Raw genomic sequence first — 15,148 nt, 5'->3', positions numbered from 1 at the left:
CATAGAGAAGCTTCAAACAGAAACCAAAACATAATTCAAAGCAGTTCACTCTCTCAGTAACGAATACTTCCACTATTCATGTGAATGAAGCAGCAAACCAATAGGGTGAAGCATAGGAAAACCATGTGACACTAGGGCTAATTGGTGTGGGGCCTATGATTCTTTTTATATGGTTAGGGACACTTGTTTTAAAGGTGCTGTCGTACACAAAATGGTAAAACACATTGGACATGACTATGCTGATGCAAAACAGGGGGTTGTCACCGCATTGATCCTGAGCTTCTGTCCTTTGTGGAGTTGTGGCTTTCTCAATGATGCTTTATATTAGAGGTGCTTGTGAAGATTTGTGATTGGGCTATGAGTGAAGGACACAGCAACAAACGAGACCGGTGTTACTTTCAAGCCCCTAAAGATGTTTGCAACATCAAACGACGCTTGAAAGCCTTATCAGTCCTTGATGTGAAAGATAACACCAGTGTAGAAAAGCTAGTCAATTCTGATCTGAAGGACAACATTCTAATCTATCATCCTCTCTGTAATGTATCTAAGCAGCATCTGATGATAGTTGTCCAAAGAAAATGGACAAAACAACAACTACAAGAGAACCCACTTCCCATTGTATTTCTGGATGCCACTAACCTATGGTTAGCGTTCTATGCTATCCTTACCATCAAGCATAGTGGTAGAGGACTTCCTATAGCATGTTTAATTCTGAGGAAACAACTGACACTATAGGGGAAGTATTTAGAGAAATTATGGCAGGCCAATCCATGCTTAATTCCCAGTCAAGATCATCATTTAATTTTTGGTAAAACACTCGTCTAATACCATTGTATACACTCTATTGTGGACAGTGTTCAAAAACTGTTGTCATCATAATCAGCATTCTTATTAATTGCTTTGACACTCACTATTTCGGGAAACCTCATCTCCTACTGTGTGCAACCAACCATCATAACATAACGTGTGACCCTCGCTTCTAACCTGTAACAATCCTTCCATCCATCCCATCCATCCATTTCTAGCTCTCTATTTTATCTCACTTGTGTTTGGTTTTATATGTCTGTGATGAATGATAGAGACCTCAAAGAGTTGAATGCAGTCAGAAAAGTGTTCCAGAGTCCAAGATCCTATTGTGCTGGTTTCATGTGCTTCAGGTGTGTAAGATAAGAGACTGACCTCATATATGTTACTTCTGATTTTATTCAATGACGAAGGTGCATAAAGACGAATTCCTCCCCATGCAAACGCTCATTCGCCGTATCGTATAGTTCCCTCCGTTACTCTTTTTTTGAATTGACATTAGCACAGTATACATGATCCTAAATATAGCTCCAAGACCGCAGCAATTAGAAATAACGAAGAAGCTGATTGTGCAGATTTAAAGGCACACTGAACCATGTCGCGCGTCGTAGTTTAAAGTCTGTGGATAGTGCTCAAACAATGACGTCATATCTGAACTCCTCTTTCTTCATGCACCTTCGCCATTGAAGCAGGGCCTAATGACTTTGTTCTTGTAATACTTCAATAGGCAGTTAGAAGATGGTTGACTAGGAGAAATGGGGGCAGCATGTCTGTGGGGAGCCGCAATAGGGCCATTATCCTTGTCTTCTATGTATTCATGTGACTGGTAAACGTGCTTCTTGGAAAAAAACGTTGCTAGCTTGTTAGCTAAGCTAACGTTAGCTAGCTAACTTAGCTAGCTAGATTCCCAAAGTAGCCATATCCCCCTCTCCAAAAATAATTTGTTAAATAGGCTTCTTCAGAGTAAATCAAGGTAAAACTGTTTAATTTATTTCATCTACTCATTCAACTCACTTCTTGGATATGGCTTGCACAAAATACTTTTGCTAGATAGCATGTTAACAGGCACCTGTCATGGTGGATCATGATTACTGTTGGACTTGCAAAGAAATCTTGTTGCCTCTCGTGTAAACCAAGCCTCTTGACCTTTTTGCAATAACCAATGATAACCCTTCTGCCCTAAGAATAGAGTTAGCTTCATATCAATCTGCAAAATGCACATTCTATTTTAATCTATCAGGCAGATGGAGTTGACAGTTTATGCTTGTGACCATGGTCTTTCCAATATTGTTTCTTGAAATCTATCAAAAGTAGAAACATTTACAGACTATAAGTGATCTTGTTCCACTACATGTAATGAGGACATGAATAAAGGGTCCTTATCCCCTTAGAGTTGATTTCTACAGCCCCGCGGAAATCTAACTCGCATAATAATAAAAAATCCCACAACAATCCTACACCAATCCATCAGTAAAAGCTAGAGATATCAGTTATCTTTGCATTGGATGCGTCTCAATCCACCGCATCTGCCGATATCGCACCTCCACATCTGCGGTGAAAGGTGACAGAGGTAGAGCGGTGTTTGTCAGACCATGAGACATCCCGAAAATCAGTCTTCTCCCAAAATCGTCTGTAGCGTCCGAGTGGTTTGGCCTACAGTTTCGCTATCTGTTGTTGAATGTAGTAAATCTGTTATTCAACGTGTTTGTATGGGCTATTAGCAGTAAGGCCAAATAAAAAAAAAATCATAGAGTTTTGTTTATATATTTTTTGGACACTTCAAATCAAATAGCTAAATGAGCCTTGGTCTGACCTTCTTAAAATAATTCCATATAGCTTAGTAGAACCCCTCCTCCCCGCTCCCCTCGGCTTAAACAGGGCTTAGACGGTAGAGGGTTATGGTATAGCTGACCCTGCTCATTCCTGATTCATTTAGGCTTTTAGACAGATCTGATGGAGTAAGCCAAGGACTCTATTCAATCTGTAAAGCTGAAGCTTTACAGATTCCGCAATAGAAATGTTAAGGTAATTTCCAATTGAGCCTATTGTAAAGATCGATGCTGGAGACGAGAAGCAGGTACAGGGATTGAACATTTAATGAAGCACGGGCATGAAACAGAACGGGAAATGCGTCTGGACAGGGGAAAAATGACGACTACGTCAATGCTGACATAGGGAATGAAGTGTAGAGCAGACAAATATAGAGGGGTAATCAACAAAGTAATGGAGTCCAGGTGAGTCCAATATTGTGCAGCTGTGCGTAATGAAGGGAAGCCTGGCTCCATCAAGCGCCAGAGAGGGGGAGGGTGGGAACAGGTTTGACAGTACCCCCCCTCTAGCGGCGCCACCCGTTGTCCCACCTGGGCGAGCCTGACGGACCAGGCCAAGGCATGGGTGCTGGAGAAGCTGCCTAAGGCATAGAAGCCTGACGAGCCGCCAGAGGCGTGGGAGCCTGATGATCCCGCTGAGGCATGGGAGCCTGATGAACCGGCTGAGCCATGGGAGCCTGATGTGCCGGCTGAAGCATGACATGGGGTGGGCGCCTACCGAGCCAACCTAGGCAAGAAGACATCTCGAGCGAGGCATGGAAGCCCGACGAGTTAGCTAAGGCACCCCCGGTTCCATCAATGACAGCACCCAGACCCGACATCACCAACCAAAACAAAAAGCCCAAACTCCCTGATGCTTCCTTTCGTGGTGTCAGCATTCTGTAGGGATCGACGCTGGAGAGGAGAAGCAGGTACAGGAACATTTAATGAAACATTGACGTGAAACAGAACAGGAACAGCGTCTGGACAGGGGACAAATAACTACACAAATGCTGATACAGGGAACAAAGTGAGGAGCAGACAGATATAGAGGGGGTAATCAACAAAGAAATTGAGTCCAGGTGAGTCCAATATTGCGCAGCTGCGCGTAATGATGGTGACAGGTGTACGTAATGAAGGGCAGCCTGGCGCCCTCGAGCGCCAGATAGGAGGAGTTGGTGCAGGCGTGACACCGATATATGCAGCTAAAGCGGGAACATTGCCTTTAAATTTCAATCACACTGTAAAGCTGAACTTCCTTTTAGGAATCAATGTTTTGAGATACATTTTATTTAAAGTCATGAATGGCTATTGCAAGAAACTACATATGAAATGTTTCAGTTAATATACATTTTTGCCAATTTTTAGAATTGAAAAAGCTTTTTTTGCAGATATCCTTTGCTCCGTACAATGGCATTTCCAGGCCATTTCTATAGATCCTACATTAAAATTAAATGAATAATATTACATATTTTCCCTTATAAAATTCCCTAACAACAAATAATGAAAAACATCAGTGGGCATTTTAGAAAATTACAATTCCCTATAAAGCATGGTAGAATATTGCAGTTCCCTGTAGGGCATGATAGAATATTGCAGTTATCAATAGGGCATGGTAGAATATTGCAGTTCCCTGTAGGGCATGATAGAATATTGCAGTTATCAATAGGGCATGGTAGAATATTGCAGTTCCCTACAGGGCATGGTAGAATATTGCAGTTCCCTCTAGGGCATGGTAGAATATTGCAGTTCCCTATAGGGCATGGTAGAATATTGCAGTTCCCTCTAGGGCATGGTAGAATATTGCAGTTCCCTATAGGGCATGGTAGAATATTGCAGTTCCCTATAGGGCATGGTAGAATATTGCAGTTCCCTCTAGGGCATGGTAGAATATTGCAGTTATCAATAGGGCATGGTAGAATATTGCAGTTCCCTACAGGGCATGGTAGAATATTGCAGTTCCCTCTAGGGCATGGTAGAATATTGCAGTTCCCTATAGGGCATGGTAGAATATTGCAGTTCCCTCTAGGGCATGGTAGAATATTGCAGTTCCCTATAGGGCATGGTAGAATATTGCAGTTCCCTATAGGGCATGGTAGAATATTGCAGTTCCCTCTAGGGCATGGTAGAATATTGCAGTTATCAATAGGGCATGGTAGAATATTGCAGTTCCCTACAGGGCATGGTAGAATATTGCAGTTCCCTCTAGGGCATGGTAGAATATTGCAGTTCCCTCTAGGGCATGGTAGCATATTGCAGTTCCCTCTAGGGCATGGTAGAATATTGCAGTTCCCTATAGGGCATGGTAGAATATTGCAGTTCCCTATAGGGCATGGTAGAATATTGCAGTTCCCTCTAGGGCATGGTAGAATATTGCAGTTCCCTATAGGGCATGGTAGAATATTGCAGTTCCCTCTAGGGCATGGTAGAATATTGCAGTTCCCTATAGGGCATGGTAGAATATTGCAGATCCCTATAGGGCATGGTAGAATATTGCAGTTATCAATAGGGCATGGCAGAATATTGCAGTCCCCTATAGGGCATGGTAGAATATTGAAATGTCCTATAGGGAATGGTAGAATATTGCAGTTCCCTGGTAGGCATTGTTGAATTTTGCAGATCCTTATATTGCATGGTAGAATATTGCAGTTCCCTATAGGGCATTGTAGAATATTGCAGTTCCCTATAGGGCATGGTAGAATATTGCAGTTCCCTATAGGGCATGGTAGAATATTTCAATTCCCTGTAACGCATTGTAGAATATAGCAGTTAGTTAAATGGAACGGTAGAATATTGCAGATCCCTGTAGGGCATGGTAGAATATTGCAGATCCCTGTAGGGCATGGTAGTATATTGCAGTTCCCTGTAGGGCATGGTAGAATATTGCAGTTCCCTGTAGGGCATGGTAGTATATTGCAGTTCCCTGTAGGGCATGGTAGAATATTGCAGTTCCCTGTAGGGCATGGTAGAATATTGCAGTTCCCTGGAAGCCATTGTAGAATATAGCAGTTCCTTATATTGCTAGGGCATGACAGTTCCTTATATGGCTAGGGCATGGCATCAATAGGGCATGGTAGAATATTGGAATTTCCTATAGGGCATGGTAGAATATTGAAATTTCCTATAGGGCATGGTAGAATATTGAAATTTCCAATAGGGCATGGTAGAATATTGCAGTTCCCTGTAAGGCATTGTTGAATTTTGCAGATCCCTATAACCTTGGTAGAATATTGCAGTTCCTTATATTGCATTGTATCATTTTGCAGTTGGTAGAATATTTCAGTTTCCTATAGGCATTGTAGAATATTGCAGTTCCCTGTGAGACATTGTAGAATATTAAAGTTCCTTATATGGCATGGTAGTATATTGCAGGTCCCTGTAGGGCATGGTAGAATATTGCAGTTCCCTGTAGGGCATGGTAGAATATTGCAGTTCCCTGTAGGGCATGGTAGAATATTGCAGCTCCCTGTAGGGCATGGTAGTATATTGCAGTTCCCTGTAGGGCATGGTAGTATATTGCAGTTCCCTGTAGGGCATGGTAGAATATTGCAGTTCCCTGTAGGGCATGGTAGTATATTGTAGTTCCCTGTAGGGCATGGTAGAATATTGCAGTTCCCTGTAGGGCATGGTAGAATATTGCAGTTCCCTGTAGGATATATAAGAATACTGCAGTTCCCTATATTGCACGGTAGAATATTGCAGCTCCCTGTATTGCATTGCAGAGTTTTGAAGTTCTCTAATTTGCAAGGTATTATATTGAAGATTTCAAAAGGCTTGGTGAAATATTGCAGTTCCCTGTAGGCCATGGTAGAATATTGCAGTTCCCTGTAGGCCATGGTAGAATATTGCAGTTCCCTGTAGGCCATGGTAGAATATTGCAGTTCTCTATAGGGCATGGTAGAATATTTCTGTTCTCTATAGGGCATGGTAGAATATTGCAGTTCTCTATAGGGCATGGTAGAATATTGCAGTTCTCTATAGGGCATGGTAGAATATTGCAGTTCTCTATAGGGCATGGTAGAATATTGCAGTTCCCTAGATGATATGGTAGAATATTGCAGTTCCCTATATGATTTGGTACAATATTACTGTTCTCTATAGGGCATGGTAGAGAACTCACCAAGCCTAACTTTCTGCATAAATAACAAATGACAAACAAGTAATGCTTGAATAGAACAAACACACACACACAAGACAACATTTTTCATGCTATACTTATCAGTGCTATATATATACAGTATATACATATATATATAAATATATACTTGATATGTGGTATCACATTTGCATTCCTAGCATGACTCTCCTCCTGCTAAAGAGACAGGGAGCCAGCAGTCAGCTGTGCACGGGATGCAGTTCAAAAACAACAACAACAACAGCAGCAATGATACTTCCTGCCAGGCGAAGATATGGTGAAGGGGAGTGAAATAGAGTTAAACCCACCCTTGATTCTCACAGGAGTATCTACTGCAGAAAGAACGAGAGTATCAGAGAGAGACAACTATAGAGAGAGAGAGAGAGAGAGAGAGACAGAAGGGAGTTAAATAAAGGGCTCCCTTATACCACATGAGAGATGAGAAGAGCATTGGGACTGAGGGAGTTAGAGGGAGAGATGGGAGAGAGGAGAAGAGCTGTGGGACTGACAGAGTTAGAGGGAGAGATGGGAGAGAGGAGAAGAGCTGTGGGACTGAGAGAGTTAGAGGGAGAGATGGGAGAGAGGAGAAGAGCTGTGGGACTGAGAGAGTTAGAGGGAGAGATGGGAGAGAGGAGAAGAGCAGTGGGACTGAGAGAGTTAGAGGGAGAGATGGGAGAGAGGAGAAGAGCTGTGGGACTGAGAGAGTTAGAGGGAGAGATGGGAGAGAGGAGAAGAGCTGTGGGACTGAAAGAGTTAGAGGGAGAGATGGGAGAGAGGAGAAGAGCTGTGGGACTGAGAGAGTTAGAGGGAGAGATGGGAGAGAGGAGAAGAGCTGTGGGACTGAGAGAGTTAGAGGGAGAGATGGGAGAGAGGAGAAGAGCTGTGGGACTGAAAGAGTTAGAGGGAGAGATGGGAGAGAGGAGAAGAGCTGTGGGACTGAGAGAGTTAGAGGGAGAGATGGGAGAGAGGAGAAGAGCTGTGGGACTGAAAGAGTTAGAGGGAGAGATGGGAGAGAGGAGAAGAGCTGCTGTGGGTTTGAGAGAGGTGTACCTGGAGGACGAAGAGGGGTTGTTATGGGTTTGAGAGAGGTGTACCTGGAGGACGAAGAGGGGTTGTTATGGGTTTGAGAGAGGTGTACCTGGAGGACCGAGTGCGGTTGTTCTGGGTTTGAGAGAGGTGTACCTGGAGGACGAAGAGGGGTTGTTATGGGTTTGAGAGAGGTGTACCTGGAGGACGAAGAGGGGTTGTTATGGGTTTGAGAGAGGTGTACCTGGAGGACCGAGTGCGGTTGTTCTGGGTTTGAGAGAGGTGTACCTGGAGGACCGAGAGGGGTTGTTATGGGTTTGAGAGAGGTGTACCTGGAGGACCGAGTGCGGTTGTTCTGGGTTTGAGAGAGGTGTAACTGGAGGACGAAGAGGGGTTGTTATGGGTTTGAGAGAGGTGTAACTGGAGGACGAAGAGGGCTTGTTATGGGTTTGAGAGAGGTGTAACTGGAGGACGAAGAGGGGTTGTTATGGGTTTGAGAGAGGTGTAACTGGAGGACGAAGAGGGGTTGTTATGGGTTTGAGAGAGGTGTAACTGGAGGACGAAGAGGGGTTGTTATGGGTTTGAAAGTGGAAAGCGGGAAGCGAGAAGAAGCAAATGCAGAGCCTTGCACGATGTGGGATGAAGGGAGCGATTAGAGCTGGAAGAGATGGAGTGGTCAAAGTGTCATGGGACTACGGGAGAGGTAATGGGAGAGATGGAACGGCTGTAGTGTTGTACAGAGAGAGAGGGAAAGAGAGGTACAGTTGTGGAGTACAAGGATATACGTTGTGGGAATGAGGAAGAGGCAGTTGGGAGAGAGAGATGGGGGAGAGGCACAGGGTTAAGGTACTCTGTCAGCATAATGAGAGGGCTTGTACAGTACAGCGTTGTGGGAATAAGGGAGAGGCAGAGGGAGAGATAGTCGTCTCTGGCAGGTAGCACATCAGAGACAGGGAGAGCTAATGTCTCACAGGATGGGATGACAAATGTGCCAGACATGAAAGACTTCCCCATGCCTCAGGGAACTACTTTACCTGCACACACAGCACAAACACACATCAAGGCAGAGAACATCCTCCACACACACACACATACATGCAGGGACACACATGCACAGACACACACACGTTTGCATGCACACAGGCTTGTAAGCGCTCACACATGGGAAATCAAATGCAAACACAATTTAATACTATTTCCCATATTATATTATATGGGCACAGAAATATAATATACACTGATTGTACAAAACATTAGGAACACCTTCCCAATGTTCAGTTGCGTATTGAGTACCCCTTTTCCCCTCAGAACAGCCCTAATTCTTCAGGGCAGGGACTCTACAAGGTGTTGAAAGCGTTCCACAGGGATGCCGGCCCATGTTGACTCCAATGCTTCCCACAGTTGTGTCAAGTTGTCTGGATGTCCTTTGGGTGGTGGACATTCTTACAGAAGGGAAACTGTTGAGCGTGAAAAACCCAGCAGCGTTGCAGTTCTTGACACACTCAAACCGCTGTGCCTGGCAGCTACTACCATTTGTTCAAAGGCACTGAAATATATTGTCTAGAATTTTCACACACTGATTGGCACACATACACAATCCATGACTCAATTGTCTAAAAATCCTTCTTCAACCTGTCTCCTCCCCTTCCTCTACACTGATTGAAGTGGATTTAACAAGGGACATCAATAAGGGATCATAGCTTTCATCTGGATTCACCTGGTCAGTCTATGTCATGGAAAGAGCCTAATGTTTAGTCCACTCAGTTCATACATCAATATAAACATGCTGCACACATTCATTACGTAAACACACACTCACATGCTCTCTATATGTTCTCCACATCGCTTTCTCTCTTCCCCCTCTTCCTCTCCTCCCCCCAATCTCCCTCTTTCTCCCGCTCTCTCTCTCTTTCTCTGACGCTCTTCTCGCCCTCTCGTTCTCTATCTCTCATTCCCTCTGCCTCTCTCTCTCTCCTTCCTTCAGCAGCCTCTAAATCCATGCCATATGACCTTCTGTTGAAGAGATAAAGAATGTGCTTATCAGTCATGCAAATGAGGCTGAATTCATTTTCCACAACAGATGGCCCCATAGATAATGATGATGGAGGAGAGAAAATTAAATGTCTCTTGCACGGTGGTCATGGCAACCGGGCTCGGTGTAATATCAATAATAAGTGCGGCGCATAATAAGGTTGTCAGTCCTGTGAATCAAAGTGTGGGGCTGGACAAGGCGGAAGGACTCTGAAGTTTAGTGCCCTTCTCTTCCCCACTCCTAACTCTTACCCACCTCCACAGAGTATAGAACTCCAAACCTGTTCATTTGCTTAATTACAATGATAAAAATGACCCATTATTTAATCTGTGGCGAAGCTACAATTGTTCACATGAAAACATGATTACTGTTGGAATAAGGAAGGCTTCCGTAATGGCTCAGTGAATAGAGGGAGTGAAATGAATGAGCAAGCTTGAGTCTATGGTTGCGTCGAGACAGGCAGCCCAATTCTGATATTCTTTTCTAATTGGTATTTTGACCAGATCAGCTCTGAAAAAGATCTGATGTGAAAAGATCTGATGTGATTGGTCAAAAGACCAATTAGTGAAAAAAAATATCAGAATTGGGCTGCCTGTCTAAACACAGCCCATGAGATACTATGAACAAGGAGCTTCCACTATTGGTTCAAAGCTCTGTTGGATTGCAGAGAACTCTCTCTCTTCTCCTATCCTATCTTTGCTCATCTCTCAGTATCTCCCTACCTCTGGCTTTTTCTGTCATGCAGTTGTCTCTCTCTGCCTCTCTCCCCTCCCCCTTATTCCCCTCTTTCCCCCAGTCTATTCACTCTTTCCTTCTCTCTCTCCTCTCTCCCCTTCCTCTCAGTTGGGATGCAGCATTAATGTAATAGCAGTGTCCCAGCAGCAAGAAAGTCTTGTCCTCTGTCCTTTCTCTCATCTTCTCTCTCTCTCTCGCTCCCTCTCTCCTTCTCACTCCCTCTTCCACTCCTCTCTGTCTCGCTCCTTCTCTCCCTCTCGCTCACTCTTCAATTCCTCTCTCCCTCTCCCACTTCCACTCCCCTCTCCCTCTCGATCGAGCTCCCTCTTGCTCCCTTTTCCACTCCTCGCTCTCTCTCTCTCGCTCCCACACTCTTCCACTCCTCTCTTGCTCCCTCTTCCACTCCTCGCTCTCTCTCTCTCGCTCCCACACTCTTCCACTCCTCTCTTGCTCCCTCTTCCACTCATCTCTCACTTTCTCTTCCACACCTCTCTCACTCCCTCTTCCACTCATCTCTCACTTCCTCTTCCACTCCTCTCTCACTCCCTCTTCCACTTATCTCTCACTTCCTCTTCCACTCATCTCTCACTTCCTCTTCCACTTATCTCTCACTTCCTCTTCCACACCTCTCTCACTTCCTCTTCCACTCATCTCTCACTTCCTCTTCCACTTATCTCCCACTCCCTCTTCCACTCCTCTCTCTCGCTCCCTCTTCCGCTATTCTGTCCCTCTTGTTCTCTCTCTCCCACTCTCTCCCACCAACAGCAATAATAATAGTAGTAGTGGACATGGGATTACCATTAACAACAACAACAATATCAATCAGAACAACAATACATTAAAGCAATGGTAGTAGACCAGTGCCAACATGACTGAGAAGACAGATGACATGGTGTGAAAGACAAAACAAAACAAGATGGGAAATATTATCGACATTACATTGCTCTTTTCACTGGCTGTCCCTCAGGTTGTAGCAGGAGGACACATATTTGGCTGGCAAAACTGCACATTTGGGCTTTTCACCCAATAAATATTTGTTTTTTTCTTCATCTTTTATAGTTTCAAATTCTTTGTATTGAATTATAATTTTGGGAAAGAAATATTCTCTTAGGTCTGAGTATTTGTCACAGTGTGATAGGAAATGCAGCTCTGTCTCTACCTCTCCCCTGGAGCAGAGTGAGCACAGCCTGTCCTCTCTGGGCAGCCAGGTTTGTCTGTGATGACCGGTCTCTATAGCCAGACTGTGCTCACTGAGTCTGTACCTAGTCAGTGTTTTCCTCAGTTTTCTATCAGTCACAGTGGTCAGATAGTCTGCCACCATGTACTGTCTGTTTAGAGCCAAATAGCATTGAAGTTTACTTAGATTTTTTGTGGTGTCTTTCCAACAGGTGATATATTTTTATTTTTGTTTTGTGATGATTTGGTTGGGCCAGATTTTCTGAGTGCTGTCCTGAGGCTCTATGGGGTTGGTTTGAGTTAGTGAACTGAGCCTCAGAACCAGCTGGCTGAAGGGACTCTTCTCTTGTTTCATCTCTTGACATTGTAGAGCTGTGTGATGGAATTTTTTGGGGTCATTTGTTTTTAGATGGTTGTAAAATTTGATGGCTCTTTTTTCTATTCGAATGAGGAGGGGGTATTGGCCCAATTCTGCTCTACATGCGTTGTTTTGAGTTTTTCTTTGCACTTGCAATACAGTCTTACAAAACTCTGCATGCAGTATTTCAATTGGATGTTTGTCCCATATGGTAAATGTATTATTAGAGAGAGGACCCCATACTTCACTGCCATATAGAGCAATTGGTTCTATAACTGATTGGAACATTTTGAGCCAGATTCTAATTGGAATTTCAATGTTGATGTTCCTTTTAATGGCATAGAATGCTCATCTTGCTTTGTCTCTCAGCTCATTAACAGCCATGTGAAAGCTACCTGTGTTGCTGATATTTAGTCCTAGATACATGTAGTTTTTGGTGTGTTCTAATAGAACTGTGTCCAAATATAATGTATTTTTGTCATCCTGATTTCCGGACCTTTTTTGGAATATCATTATATACAGTGGGGCAAAAAAAGTATTTAGTCAGCCACCAATTGTGCAAGTTCTCCCACTTAAAAAGATGAGAGAGGCCTGTAATTGTCAACATAGGTACACTTCAACTATGACAGACAAAAGGAAAAAAAAAATCCAGAAAATCACATTGTAGGATTTTTAATGAATTTATTTGCAAATTATAGTGGAAAATAAGTATTTGGTCACCTACAAACAAGCAAGATTTCTGTCTCTCACAGACCTGTAACTTCTTCTTTAAGAGACTCCTCTGTCCTCCACTCGTTACCTGTATTAATGGCACCTGTTTGAACTTGTTATCAGTATAAAAGACACCTGTCCACAACCTCAAACAGTCACACTCCAAACTCCACTATGGCCAAGACCAAAGAGCTGTCACAGGACACCAGAAACTTAATTGTAGACCTGCACCAGGCTGGGAAGACTGAATCTGCAATAGGTAAGCAGCTTGGTTTGAAGAAATCAACTGTGGGAACAATTATTAGGAAATGGAAGACATACAAGACCACTGATAATCTCCCTCGATCTGGGGCTCCACGCAAGATCTCACCCCGTGGTGTCAAAATGATCACAAGAACGGTGAGCAAAAATCCCAGAACCACACGGGGGGACCTAGTGGATGACCTGCAGAGAGCTGGGACCAAAGTAACAAAGCCTACCATCAGTAACACACTACGCCGCCAGGGACTCAAATCCTGCAGTGCCAGACGTGTCCCCCTGCTTAAGCCAGTACATGTCCAGGCCCATCTGAAGTTTGCTAGAGAGCATTTGGATGATCCAGAAGAAGACTGGGAGAATGTCATATGGTCAGATGAAACCAAACTAGAACTTTTTGGTAAAAACTCAACTCGTCGTGTTTGGAGGACAAAGAATGCTGAGTTGCATCCAAAGAACACCATACCTACTGTGAAGCATGGGGGTGGAAACATCATGCTTTGGGGCTGTTTTTCTGCAAAGGGACCAGGACGACTGATCTGTGTAAAGGAAAGAATTAATGGGGCCATGTATCGTGAGATTTTGAGTGAAAACCTCCTTCCATCAGCAAGGGCATTGAAGATGAAACGTGGCTGGGTCTTTCAGCATGACAATGATCCCAAACACACCGCCCGGGCAACGAAGGAGTGGCTTCGTAAGAAGCATTTCAAGGTCCTGGAGTGGCCTAGCCAGTCTCCAGATCTCAACCCCATAAATCTTTGGAGGGAGTTGAAAGTCCGTGTTGCCCAGCAACAGCCCCAAAACATCACTGCTCTAGAGGAGATCTGCATGGAGGAATCGGCCATAATACCAGCAACAGTGTGTGAAAACCTTGTGAAGACTTACAGAAAACGTTTGACCTCTGTCATTGCCAACAAAGGGTATATAACAAAGTATTGAGATAAACTTTTGTTATTGACCAAATACTTATTTTCCACCATAATTTGCAAATAAATTCATTAAAAATCCTACAATGTGATTTTCTGGATTTTTTTCTTCTCATTTTGTCTGTCATAGTTGAAGTGTACCTATGATGAAAATGACAGGCCTCTCTCATCTTTTTAAGTGGGAGAACTTGCACAATTGGTGGCTGACTAAATACTTTTTTGCCCCACTGTATATAACCGCACATTTGTTTTTAGTGTACATTGATTTAATATCATCATATGTTTTCCCTCCAATGCCACTTTCTATTAGTTTATAAAAAAAAGACCTTAGTGCCAAATTGAATCAAATGCTTTCTTGAAATCTACGAAACACGAGTAGATTTTGCCTTTGTTTCGGTTTACTTGTTTGTCAATTAGAGTGTGGAGGGTGTAAATGTGGTCTGTTGTACGATAACTTTTTAGAAATCCAATCTGGCTTCTGCTCGGGACGTTGTGTTCGTCAAGGAAATGATGTAGTCCGCTATTTATAATACTGCAGAGAATTTTCCCCAAGTTGCTGTTAATGCAAATTCCTCTTTAATTATTTGGTCAAATTTGTCTCCATGTTTATAGATTGGTGTGATCAATCCCTGGTTCCAAATATCAGGGGAAATACCTGCAGTGAGGATAATGTTGAAGAGTTTGAGTATAGCCAATTTGAATTTGTGGTCTGTATATTTTATCATTTCATTTAAAATACCATCAGCACCACAGGCCTTTTTGGGTTGGAGTGTGCATGTTTTTCCAATAATTATTCTTCTGTAATTGGGGTATCCACAGGATTCTGATAGTCTTTGACTTCTGATTCAAGGATTTGTAATATTTCTTGAATATCTTTTTGTTCTGGGCTGTTTGTTATATTGCTGTAGAGGTTTGCAAAGTGATTTCTCCACATATCCCTGTTTTGGATAGACAATTCCTCCTGATGAGGTTTGTTTATCATTTATTCCAATTCTCCCTGAAGTGGTTTGATTCTATGGATTCCTCAATTCCATCCAGCTGATATCTAATGTGCTGTTCCTTTTTTTGTTCTCAGGGTGTGTTTGTATTGCTTCAGTGTTTCCCCATATTGAATGCGTATATTTGTGGTTTCTGGTTCTGTGTTTTTTATATTTCTGAATGACTTTCTTAGATTTTTTGCAA

Source organism: Oncorhynchus tshawytscha, linkage group LG08, assembly GCF_018296145.1.
Source record: "Oncorhynchus tshawytscha isolate Ot180627B linkage group LG08, Otsh_v2.0, whole genome shotgun sequence".
Taxonomy (NCBI): Eukaryota; Metazoa; Chordata; class Actinopteri; order Salmoniformes; family Salmonidae; genus Oncorhynchus; species Oncorhynchus tshawytscha.
The sequence above is the reverse complement of the archived record's forward strand: the minus strand, read 5'-3'. Positions refer to the sequence as shown.